The sequence below is a fragment of the Emydura macquarii genome, unplaced genomic scaffold, assembly GCF_026122565.2.
Source record: "Emydura macquarii macquarii isolate MOO-44397 ecotype Brisbane River unplaced genomic scaffold, CSIRO-AGI_Emac_v2 contig_2422, whole genome shotgun sequence".
Taxonomy (NCBI): Eukaryota; Metazoa; Chordata; order Testudines; family Chelidae; genus Emydura; species Emydura macquarii.
The window spans coordinates 25,373,034-25,385,896 of NW_027132559.1; the positions used below are offsets into that span (position 1 = coordinate 25,373,034).

The window sequence follows — 12,863 nt, forward strand, 5'->3', positions numbered from 1 at the left end:
TGCTGGTCTTTTGATGGAGAGGGGAGGTGAACTTTATCCTCAATGTAATGATGCTCTGACTTCCTGGATGCCGAGGTGCTCATGCATCCAAAATGTTTTGCAAAGCTACGATACTTGGAGGGAAAAAGGAATCATAGTTTAGAGGAAGCCGCTCCACTCTGTAGTTAACCTATTCTGAATACACGTTGTGGGGGCTGAATTCTGTGTGGGGTGACCACACTTTCCAAATAAAATAAAGGACGTGTTTTTTTTTTTCTTCCCTCCTGTCCTCTTTTTGTCTGCCCGCTACTGTGTCTCAGGCACACTGCCTCTTGGATTGCTTGTGGGGCAATGGGTCCCTTAAAGGGGGTCATCCCATAACACACCAGTGGAGCACCCACCTTGTGGCTCTGCACGTGTGCTGTTCACAGCACCCAGTCTGACTCTTCTAATCAATTACCAAAGCCAGAGTAGTTCAAAGCACGTCCTGCCACCTTCCCATGTGTGTGTGCTTGGGGGGATGGGGGTGTCTGTTTATTAACACTTTTTAGAGCACGTAACTAACTTCTGTAGTTCACGCCCTCTCTGGGTCCATACAGGAGACCTGATAGTTTTTCTTGCTCCTATTCAGGAGGCTCCCCCACCCCATTCTTGGAACTGTATTCTAAAAACAGCCACTCTCTCAAGACAGGAGTCCTGAGCAATCCTACCCAGAGCTGGGTTGTAATTTAGGGAGTCCCTCGGTCTCTCCTGAAGACAGAAGTCCCCAGCTCTTCTCTCTCGAGCTCAGCTAAAACTTGGGCCAAATGCAGGGCCTTCTCCTTCAGCTGGCTCCATTTCCCCCAGTCAGTCCTCAGACTCAGAGGATTCAGCAGGTAGCCTTGTGCTGGCTTCTTTCTTGCTATGAGGGAGAAAGCAACATATATTCTATATATGCTGGTCCCTTTCCTAAAGCGCATTTCAAGTGGCTGGGAGAAAGGGGAAGCTTGCCCTGCCTACTCTAAGGCTCCCAGTCCTGGATCCTTAAAGAAACAGCAACAAGATCTCCTCCCAAACACTATTTATTCCCAGGATCACTTCCTCGCTACCACTATCTTGTAGGTCTTGTATATATCAAAACCTTAAAGGGCTATACTGTGTGATGGGGGTGGGCTGACCTCTAGCCGCCACTACCCTTAAGGGGGCAGCCTATCCCATCACATGGGGCTGGGGCTTAAAAAGCAGCAAGAGAGCCTTCAATAGCCTATAATTCTATATATGCTTTTAAATCTACTCTGTGACTATGAGCGATTTGTACTAATTATTGAAATACAGGGGAAATAAAAGCCAGAAATTACAGTAGTAAAAGACCAGCCAAAGACAAAAATGAGCAATCAATTCCCTCTGTTCCTCATAAAGGAAGTCCTATGCTGCTTATAAGTTAAGCAGGGGCCATGGACGCTCTTTCTTCTTTTATCCCTCCTACCACGTGTTTCTGCCATGGTGAATCTTTCCTTGGAGGGCCAGATGAGCTCCCCCATTCATTGCTGCAAATATGCAACCCCCACCAGAGTTTGTGCCCAGGCAAAGTAACAGGCTGCTGGTCTGGGAGCTTTGCATCCCTTGCCAGCTTTGCAGTTCATGGTCCAGCCCTGCTCTCTCCACTCATGAGGTTGGAGGGTGAGGAAACTACACTGACAGACTCCCTCATCTCTTCAAACTGCAGGACTAGAAAGTGAAGCGTTCTATGGAAATGCCTCAGTAAAGGTTGCTTCCTCTTCCTCCAAATACAAGTCTGGTTAAAAAATACCCTGGGTGCAATGATAGAGGAGGAAGTTTCTGGAAGCTTGGACTGTGTAGAATCTGAACCCTCTGACAAAATTGCAGGAGTTTGTTTATTGCAAATAAATGATGCAGAAGTCATCCACCTCTATCCCCTTTGCTATACCTGCAGAAAGTGGTATATGATCTTCAATGGACTATATGTTTATAGGACATTGGTTCTAGGTCTCATCAAAAGATGTCACCTAAAGCAGTGGCACTTATGCTGGGGAAATTATTTCAATACTGACAAAGGACAGAATACAACTCACTGAACCACCCACAATTTCCCACCACACCTTCATTTTCCCCTAGTGCTCTGCTATGCTATCAAAGTACTCACCCAGCCTGACCCTACTTGTCTTGTAAATACTAAAAGGATTAGATGGACTCCCCTGCCTGAACTTCCACTAGAAAATGTCGTAGGTAGTCAGGCTCAAAATATTATGGCTCCAGCTTTCTTGAAGCAGAGAACCATGAAACTACATCTTTGCTTTTTGTCAGCCGATTAGGCTTTGTGTTTGCTCATTATTATCAAATGTGGAGGCTAAGAAAGAAATCTTATTCCTTTCCCTAGACCGAATCACAGGGCAGACCCATAACATACAGTGTAAAACCTCATTCTGCGGTCAAATAAAATGAGTCTACTATTGCCATACAATTCAAATTAACTGCAGTTTTTTTTTTTTAAAAAAACCCAACAAAATCTTTGTCTTCTTCGTAGTAAACTAAGATTAAAGAGACATTCCCAGTGTTTTCAATTAAAGTCAGCAATAGAGAAGATAAATCAACCTTCAGGTACTCTGCAGCTAAAGGAACTGTGGTTTTTCAAATAAATATGGATACTCATGTTCTTGCATAGTTTATTTTACTAAAATCTTTCAAACTTACAAACAAACAGTTCTGGTAAAAGAAAATACTATCCAAGTTATACTGTGTATCAGGTGCGGGAAACCTTATTCCCCTTGTCTATGGTCTTGATTCAGGAAAACACTTAAATACTTGCTTGAGTTCACCGCTATGCAGGAAATCACATGCTTACTTTAATAGGGATAGAGTTAATCACATGCTTTAAGCACCTTTTCTGTATCAGGCTGCTTTTCCGAATCAGGGCTTACTTTCTCAGCCAATCCACCATTGAGAGATCTGGGTAAAGTTAGGTGAATACTGCAAATTAAATTCTGCACATATGCTTTCAAACATTTAAATGGGCTCACTTTGACGCTGTTTTTATTTCTTTTCCAGCATGTGTGTTTACAGATAGGAACGTTCACTTAAAATTTGATATTTTAGAAAATATTGCAGAATATTCCTGAAAATTACATTCAATTTCATAAAAGCAAGTATCTGCACCAGAAACCTGATTCTAAAATCTATACTCATCCTATCAAGAAACAGAGGACATTGAATACTGAAAATTCTTAATGAACTGCTTTCAAAGAATCCAGAGACAGAGATATTTGCAGAAATTTGGCAAAATATAGTGAATAAAAAAAGTGAAAGACAATCAGTCCCTCTGTAGTCAATTCACAAACAGGAAAAAAAAAGAAAAAAAGATGGCATTCCATCAGCTAAATTAGTTGTTCAGTGTTACTGGCCTAGATCTACATCTGACATTTTAAAAATAATTCTGAATGGTAGGAATAAATACTGTCCAAATTATTTACTACTATAAATAGTATCCACTTCATTTTAAATTCCCGGATAACAAATATTCTGTAGAGGGGATGAGCTCAGTTTATAAGCTGTAGCTTCCAACCTATTAATTCCAGCAACTTTCCAAAGAGTGAAATAATAATACATAGCTGTTGTATAGCACTTTTAATCAGGGGAGCTCAAAGTACTTTAAAAAAAAAAAAAAAAAAAAAAGAGGTGAGTATCATTATCCACACTTTAGATATGTGGAAGGTGAGGCACAGAAGGGAAGTGACTTATCTAAGGTGACCCAGCCAATGGTAGTAAGCAATGTATGAAAAGAGATTGATTTTAATTTGGGCATCTTAACTGGTAATACTAGATTTGTCCTACTACACTTAGTTCAGAAATACGTTAAAATAAAAAGGACACTCTACCCAGTGCTAATGTCAGTTCTATCTTGATTATTACTTATGTAGTGAATGAGATAGGGTGTACCAGTTTTTCAGTGCCCCTGTAAAGCAACCCTGTCTTCGTACACCTTATCCCAGAGGAGCCCTTCAGAAAAGGCTTGACTGAGCCAGACAGCTTCCTAGAATTTTGTGGGTTCACATCTAGTGAGATGCCACAAGGATTGGCTCATTCACATGTGGTCTGGAAGAGGGCATTAACAGCATGTTTATGAAATTCCCAGATAATAAACTGGTGGGGGATAGTTACTAAGAACAGTGATGGCAGAGAAACAACATCAAGGGGCTTAGAGAGAATAAAAATTAAAAGCTCGATCCCACAGAAATGTACACGAGTAACTCTAATCACCGCATCATCATACTGGAGGCATTGGGTGTACTCGTGTGAGCAAAGTTACTCATTGTATGTGTGTCTGCAGCAGCAGTCGATAACAGGAAGTCCATCTTATAAAAATCCATCATCCTAATACATCTAGAGGAAAACTGTCAAACACAGTTTATCAGTCCAAGGGAAAAATCTGGAAATCGGTAATGGCAAAAGAGCGCTAATGGGGATAATGGACAGCAAATTAAATCCACATTTTCAACACCATCAGGCACAAACAAAAGTCAGCGCACTTTTGGGGCAGAGCAGACACAAGGCTCATGGAAGCAGTGAGTTTACAGTCCCACCTCTACTGCTTTCGGGTGAGAGCATGTCTGGAATGTTTCAAACCATTCTGGATGCCTCTCAGAAGCTGAAGAGAGTTTAAAAGAGAGAAAATGATTAAGGGGTTGAAGGAATTATGAGGAACACTTAAATTCATGGTGAAATTATAACTGCCAGGCCATGTCCACACAAGGGAGTGAGAGTGCATAAGGTACCTCCATATTTCCCTGCACTAGCTACCCATCTTCTAGGTAGTAATGCAGGGTCAGGGAAGAAGGAGAGAAGTCTCCATAGGGTTGCTACTCCCCCTCCTTTGCACATGGGAAGGCAAGGGGGTAAAGCAGAGCATTAATCCCTCTTCAGCATACCAGCCAGTACAGTTGAACCGGCATGCAGGGAAAGAGCTCTCTATGTCAGCCATAGGGCTAATGCAGCTTACTTCTTTTCCCCTGACACCCGGAGCAGGGTGGGGGGGAAACCAGGAACCACACTTTGACTCTCAGAATCAGTCCGATTCTGGGTTGGCTCCTGAGCAAGCACAGCTTGCATTGCCCATTGCCATAAACCCTGAGTAATGCCACAATTGAACTCATGGCTTGGATTATAGCTTGGCTAAGTGCTGAGTATTTGGGGAACATGACAGACATCTGCAAATATAGTCAGGGTATAGAAACCATACATGGAACGTAATAATTGCGTGCAGCACAAGGGGTTTAAATGGGAGCACTGGGATGAAATTAAGAAATAAAGAAAAATGTATTCTAAATATGAGGAAAAACTTCCTGACAGGGTGCGTAGGTAAGAAATTCTCACATGGGGTTTTAAGAGGCTTGACTTGAATATAGAGCTTCTGTTTGCACTTTGGAGGAAGTAGTGCCACTTGTTAAAATGTATTCTTTGGTTTAGTCATATCTCAGGAGTTAATAGTGAATTAATCATCTGTACACCAGGGGAGAGTGGTTCAATCAATATCTAAAGTATAATCTCCACAAAGGCAACACATTTGATAAGTACATCTTGAATAAAACTCCTTTGTGCACGGAGTCATTTTTCTTAAAACATTAAACCAATGAGCATTACAATGTGTTTGGAGTAAGGGTGATCTCAGGAACCCTTCTGGCTGGTCTAACCAAAGTGTGCCCATCTATACATCCACAGCTATGCAATAAGCACATCTAATACATTATTAACAGAGTGAAAATAATAATGGATCAAGGATTAATCTTTCATGAGCAATATGAAGCTCTGGTGCTATGCCTACAAAACAAACAACTGCATTTGTCTAAATTAGTAAAGAGAGAGAGCACGCAAAGCAAATGAAACTAGGGGGAAAAAAATCTACAGTGTAATTTCAAACCACTTCACCATGAGATTAAATGTTTCAAGTGATACAGAACAGTGCTGATTTTTCCAATGTATAAGTAATGGCTACATTATAATCCAGGAGTCTGTAGATCTCAAAGGTGTGCTCTGAGTCAAAGATCCTCTTTAGAATTAATTTGCACTTCGTAGCATTAGGTTTCTGTTTATTTGTTTTAATAACTGGCTAGTGAGGTATTACTTTTCCAAGAGCCTTAGCTGGAGTTAGAATTAGAGACTGGGAGTAATACCACCACCTCTGCTTAGAATATAGAGATTGCTTTACATTTTCAAGCACTTTGCAATCATATGGGGCTATTTCATCCCTCTATTAGCTCCACCAAAGTCACTGGAGTTACACCAGGAATCAAGTTGGCCCTGAACTATAAAATATTTTTCATTTTTTTCCCCAAATATGCTTCCACATAAACTGCATTGCCTTCTATTCCATGTGCTGCAGTAACCAAGAAATGAGAAAGAATCACTAATGTAAAACAATAAGTAGGCAAGTATATTACAATGCAGACACAATATTACTACAATATTTTAAAACATGGCCAAATTGTCTCCTCTACCTCCATTTCTTATAGAATCATCCTCCTTTTGATCCAATGGGGACTTTCTGGCCATGTCTGAATTAATGAGCTGGCTCTCCTCTGAATTCTACAGAATTTAAAAAACACAAAACAAAAACACAACACACACACATAAAATTCTCTGGGTTTACATTGGCCTTAAATATAATCTAAGTATCCCTGACTAGATATGACTAGAAAACAAGATTTTTGAGGCTAATGGCTCCATAGATTAGAAAAAACCCGGACAAATCAGAAGAGCTATCCTAGAAATGAACGAGGGAAATGGAAACTTTCTTGGGATCAGTAAAGGAGTCACAGGGAGGGAGAGAATTTGTTCTAAGTTACAGCACCTTAGACAGCTCAAAATTGCTGTATAAAACATAAGGGGTGTACACTTGGAGAAAAGTGAGGCGATCTGGAGTCAGAACAAGAGAAAACAGTTGCTGTAAACTAAGTTTAATGAGGATATGGCTTTAGCATAGTGTGATGGAAGAAAAAAAGATCTGAAATCTAAACCTTATGTATCAGGTTACTGTGCAAAAAAAAAAAAAAAAAAAAAAAACCAAAAAAAACCCCCACATACAGTATCAGAACCAAATTGCATGAATCACATTGTATTTTTTACAGATTTGTATTAAATACAACACATACGACTTTAATAGAAGTTGTTCCTGAGTAATCACTGATCAGAGATTTAAGATTGACAGTGTTTGAAAAAACTAGAGAATATTATTGTAAGCGTAAGAGCAACACTTCCTGGATGGTTCATTTAACTCTATTTGACAAATGCGGTCAGACAGTATTAGGTTCAAATCTGCAACGCTTTATTCTCATGCTTAACTTTAAGCACATTCATAAATTTTGCAAGATCATCAGGGCATTCAGTCTTTTCTCGAACACACACACTTACAGCAAGATGGTACCTGGCCTACATAGGTCACAAAGATGGGGCTGAAATTGTTTGCTTCAAGAATCTCTTATATGAAGTAAGTAACCATTTAAACTACAATGATATTTAGGGGGGGCAGGGGGAGGAAGTTGTACAAAAACCTAATGTTAATGGAAATGTTTGAGGGAGTATTTTTAATTTTTCATCACTGGGGCTTTAGCTATATTTTTAACAGTTAAGTACAATAGCCAATTATGGTTACATAGTCTCACATGGAGAGATATTATATGTGGTTGCTGCTGCTCCCAATTGTCTGTGAACCCTCAGTGAAACTAACTAAACAGAGATGTGTAGCTCCATTATTCAAACTGAGCAAAGTACAAAAAGTAAACGGAGGGAAATAAATTATAGTTTCAAAATTCTTTCAGTTTTAATAATTTAGGCTGCTATTAGTAACATGGGGAAGGACAAAATGTTAAAAGATTTTTAGCCTGACAGTGTCTTTTCTAATTGCATTTTCAAGTCTGTGGTCAGCTTCATTATTGTTATGCTATGAAAAGCCTGGTTTGCCAAGTGGAGGTTAAACAGCCTGATAAGGGTATTGTATCACCTACCCCTCCTCCTCTTTCAGCAATCAGATGATAAACAATGGTGGACATACACCAAGCTGATACCTTGACTGTGACTCCTTCTTCTTGCATGCTATACACCAGGGGTGGCCAAATTTACTGCCCATCGCTCTCCCCTCCCCAAGACCCTCTTCCCTGCTGGGCAGAATCCTTTAGCCGCACCACCCCGCCGCAGGGTAGACGCTCCAAGCTCTCCACTCTCATCTGGTAGGTGGAGAATGGGGAAAGGGAGTTCTGTGAGCTACACTTTAACTGTAAAATAGCCGCATGTGGCTCATGAGCCACAGTTTGGCCACAGCTGCTCTATACCAAGTTTGGCTTGTTTTTACTATAGCCTTTATAAAAGTGTCTTCCTGCTTACATGGCCTCATTAGCATAGTGTCTGAGCACTTGACAATCTTTAATGTGTTTTTCCCATTTGATACAGAGGTTCAGAGTGATTAGAAGTAAAAACCACACAAAAGCACCTGTGACTTAGGAGCCTAATTCCTACTTTGAAAAGTCTAACTGAAAAAAATCAAAGGGACTTCGATTCCTAACTCACATAGAATGTTCTGAAATTTCAAAAGATTCTTAGGTGCATAACTCAGATAAGAGTTTGGTGCCAAAGTACCTTTGTGAATCCAACTCTAAGTGATCTGCCCAAGGTCACAAAGAGAGCCTGTGGTAGAGCATGTAGGCTAGTGCTCCAACTACTAGACTACCCTTCTCATACATATTACTAACACCAAAAGAAAATTTAATGTAAACATTACCGGGTCTGCAGGGAGCTTGCAATTTGAAAAAAAAAAAAAAAAAAAAAAAAAAAAAAGAACCCCCCCCAAGAATATTGATAATCAGCACGTCTGAATATCAAAAGTTGGGAGAAGAGAAAACACAATATTTTTAAATCTTTTACCTGTTCAGAACTAACTAACTGAGTTCTAGGAGAGAGACTAAGCAGTTATTCTGAATTCTGCAAGGAATGTAGGAACAGGGTCTGAATGTTCGAGTCTGTCCTCCATGCATTGAACTCCCATTATTACTGAAAGAAGAATGCAGACAAAATACATTGATTCACACATAACAAACATTATCTTGCTTTCTTTTCCAGCCTCATGGAGTTCAAAATTTACTTTAAAAAAAAAAAAAAAAATCTTTGTTGAAGCTTGCCAATGGGCTCCAAACATTTAACATAAATACTGAAAAGTTAAAGCTGTTTCAAAGATGGTCATTTCCCTTCTGATTAGAGCAGTTTAAGATAGGAAAATGCAAGTCACCAATACTGGACTAGGAAGAAAAAAAGAACCAACGCTATTAATTGCGGCAAAGGAACTAGTAGGTGGAAGTTTTATGAAAAACTAGAATCATGGCCTTCCTCATTTAACTTTTTCAAATGTATTAAGATTCCAATACATTTGCCTGAGATCTGATCTACTTGTGTTGCAGAACCCATACTTCAGATACATTTGCCATGCAAGTTATGTAATAATAATGACCACATGACCAAATCTTATAACAATCTATCCGTAGTGCTACTGAACCTGAAAACAGAAGCAGTCTGCAGAGCATAAGACTAAACTACAGACTGTAGTTGCTCACCTCTGTTCAGTTTGCCCTTCTTCAGTCATATACATGTAGCTGTAAGAGACTTAGAATTAAACTCAACCATCATGACAGCATAAGTCTTTTCTCTGTTGAAAAAGGCAATGCTAACTTACCTAAACTTAGTCACAGTTTCTGCGTTGCTCTACAATGTGAAATCAGGGACTGATTTTATTAGATTCCTCCCATACCCTTATTCCCATTGCTACCTCCCCCTCTTCAGAGAGAGAGAGAGAGAGAGAAATGTGCACTGGGCAATTCACAGTAATTAAAAAAGACTTAGGAATCAGAAGCATAACATTTCCCCCAGTTAACTTTATGATTTTATACTTTACTGAGCAGAAAAATATCTCCTGAAATTCAGCCAACATTTGCAATCTTAACTCATGATCACAGTCACTTTTGCTTAAACTGTTCTAACTGCAAGTTTTTCCTCTTCATTTAAAAAAAAATCATCTATTATCTACTTGCTGCCTTAGACCTTAACTTTACTGAGTTCCCATACAGCACACACTGCCATATCACTTATAAAACACTTCCAGTGTCATCATCTGAGTGAAGATATGACAAGACTGTTTATCAGTAGGTAATAAGACAGATAATTTAACTGTACAAGCTCTAATTGGTCTAATTCACTAACTGACCTCTCTCCACTTGATTCACTAGTACAACTGAGCTCTGATAAAGCCTTTAATTGTAAATTGCACACAGCTGTGAGCTGCTTCGCACGCTGGCACAAAAACACTATCATCGACTGTTTCATCTCTGCGACCTGCTAATTTGGAGCATATGTAACTGTTTTTAATGCTGAAGGCTTGACATACCACAAACAGCAGATGTTGCAGCTGCCCCTGAGATGCTTTATTTAATTCAATTACGTCTTTTGGAGATATGTAAAAAAGCTAGGCGAGATGAGAGAGGGCAGGAGAATGTTAAAAATGGAGCCCCTGGTTGAGGCCCAGGTGGCTCGATAGGCAAATGATTGGGTGAATGTCTAAATGATCTTTTTAATTGAGTAGACTGACGGCTAATCAGGGTCATGAAGTGTTATCACACTGATGAGCTGAGTGGAGCCCTGGGCTGCTCTGCAATTAATGCTGCTTTTGTGAAAGGAGAAAAAAGAAAGATAATGTATACCATCTGGCAATTGTTTATGATAAAAGCAGCAGTTTGCTACAAATTCAAGTTAAATGCTATTCATAACATTATTTCTGCTGCTGCTGAGGGCAAGGACACGGATCCCAGGCCTTTGTCTGACTTTCTTATTCTTTTTCAACAAGCAAAACATTCATTTGCTTCCACATGTGGTGTTATTAATTACTTGGCTGCTTGCTAATGGACGGCCCAAACGATCCTCTCTTTGATATGCCACTAAGAAGTCCTGCAATATACTTCTTGGATGCACACCCAGCCTTCATGCCAAAGCATCTGATTACAAGAAAACAAAGCAAGGGCTAAGCTCCCAACAAAAAGCCAGAGAAAACAAGTCATTTTCCTCCCCATTTCATTTTAAAGAGCTTCTCTCTCTGGCAGATATGGGTAAAGAATCAGAAAAGAGCTCATTTTTGAGAAGGAGGGGAGGAATTAAAAGCTGTGACAGCAAACTCCTTTGCAGAATGTTTTACTGTTGGCACAAGGAGACCAGCTTTTGCAAACCTCAAAGCAGTTCCAGAGAATCAATCACTCAACCAATGGCCAAGAATGTTCCCGGGACTTGCTTCTTTAGAAACATGTAGGGAAGTTGACAAGCCTTAATAATGACATGACAATGAACTGAAAACTAACATGACTACAGGTGGAATAATACGCTACTGGTATGTGTGAGGACTTGAAAAAAATCCTGCCAACTGTGCTTCAGGCTTTGAATCTATGGTTAGTTGGAAATGAGAATCCTGGTGAGATGCAGATTAATGACAGACAGAAGAATATAAAAGAATGTACCATATTGATTCTCATGGGCATTCAGAGTCAAGAGTACTTAAACTATTGTCTGTTTAAAATGTGAGATGGAAGATGGTCCTTCAAAGGGCCACGTCAGAACTCAAAAAGCAAACCAAAAGGACAGCAGCTGGTCTAGTGGTTAGTGCTCCAAACTGAGTTAGGTGAGGTGGGCTCTATTTCTACTCTGCCACTGGCACATTGTGTGGCATTGGCCAAGTCTCTCTCTATTTAAGTATCTGTAAACATTAGAAACAACAGTATTGTCAATGAACCAGCAACTACTTCAATGCCCAGCACATGTAAATTTATAAATGTTCCATTCAGTTCCTCATTTCTCCATTAGGCACACTAGCTATTTCAATAAAGGGTCCTTTCCCCCCTGCGAAACATGCCTTTTTTTTTTAAAAAAAAAAGAGGGACCTGGACCCGTGCCCTCTCTTACCTTCACGCTATGGCTACAGGCATGTCTACGTGTGAGCTGAGGGGTACTGATTCCTTGCTCACGCAGATGTACCCACACTCGCTGTGCTCAAGCTCGCACACTAAAAATAGCATTGTGGCCAGGGCATGAGCGGCAACTTAGCCACCTAAGTACATACTTTGGATGTCCAGGCAGGTTTGTACTTGGGCAGCTAGCTAGAGCCACCATTGTGCTACCCCAGCTACATTGCTATTTTTAGTGTGCTAGCTCAAGCAGAGCTAGTGCGGGTACATCTGTGCAAGCTGGGCTATCACACCTCCCAGCTCACATGGATAAATCAAGTGAGGTATGTCCAGTATTGATAGGGAGATGTTAGTACTGCTAACTGGTGAGACCCCACTGGTGAGAACCCATCTGGAATATTGTGTACAGTTGTGGCCTCCCATGTTTAAGAAAGATTAATTCAAACTGGAACAGGTGCAGAGAAGGGCTACTAGGATGATCCAAGGAATGGAAAACCAACCTTATGAGAGGAAACTTAAAGAGCTTGGCTTGTTTAGCCTAACCAAAAGAAGGTTGAGGAGAGATATGATTGCTCTCTGTAAATACATCAGAGGGATAAATACAAGGGAGGGAGAGGAATTATTTAAGCTCAGCGCCAGTGTAGACACAAGAACTATTGGATATAAACTGGCCATCAGGAAGTTTAGACTTGAAATTAGACGAAGGTTTCTAACCATCAGAGGAGTGAAGCTCTGGAACAGCCTTCCAAGGGGAGCAGTGAGGGCAAAAAACCTAGCTGGCTTCAAGATCGAGTTTGATACGTTATGGAGGGGATGGTATGATGGGACAGCCTCATCTGGCGATTAATTGATCTTTGACTACTAGTGGTAAATATACTCAATGGCCTGTGATGGGATCTTAGATGG

At 40.3% G+C, this 12,863-nt stretch overlaps 1 long non-coding RNA gene across 1 annotated transcript; it reads right to left on the reverse strand.

The window, feature by feature from the left end:
- Window positions 1-4,345: 4,345 nt before the first annotated feature.
- Window positions 4,346-10,130, reverse strand: LOC137162113 (uncharacterized). Its single transcript, XR_010922283.1, has 5 exons — window positions 9,689-10,130; window positions 9,570-9,608; window positions 8,887-9,012; window positions 6,468-6,555; window positions 4,346-4,621 (listed from the first exon to the last, which is right to left on the reverse strand). It is a non-coding gene; the product is annotated as an uncharacterized lncRNA (long non-coding RNA).
- Between the last annotated feature and the right edge of the window lie 2,733 nt (window positions 10,131-12,863).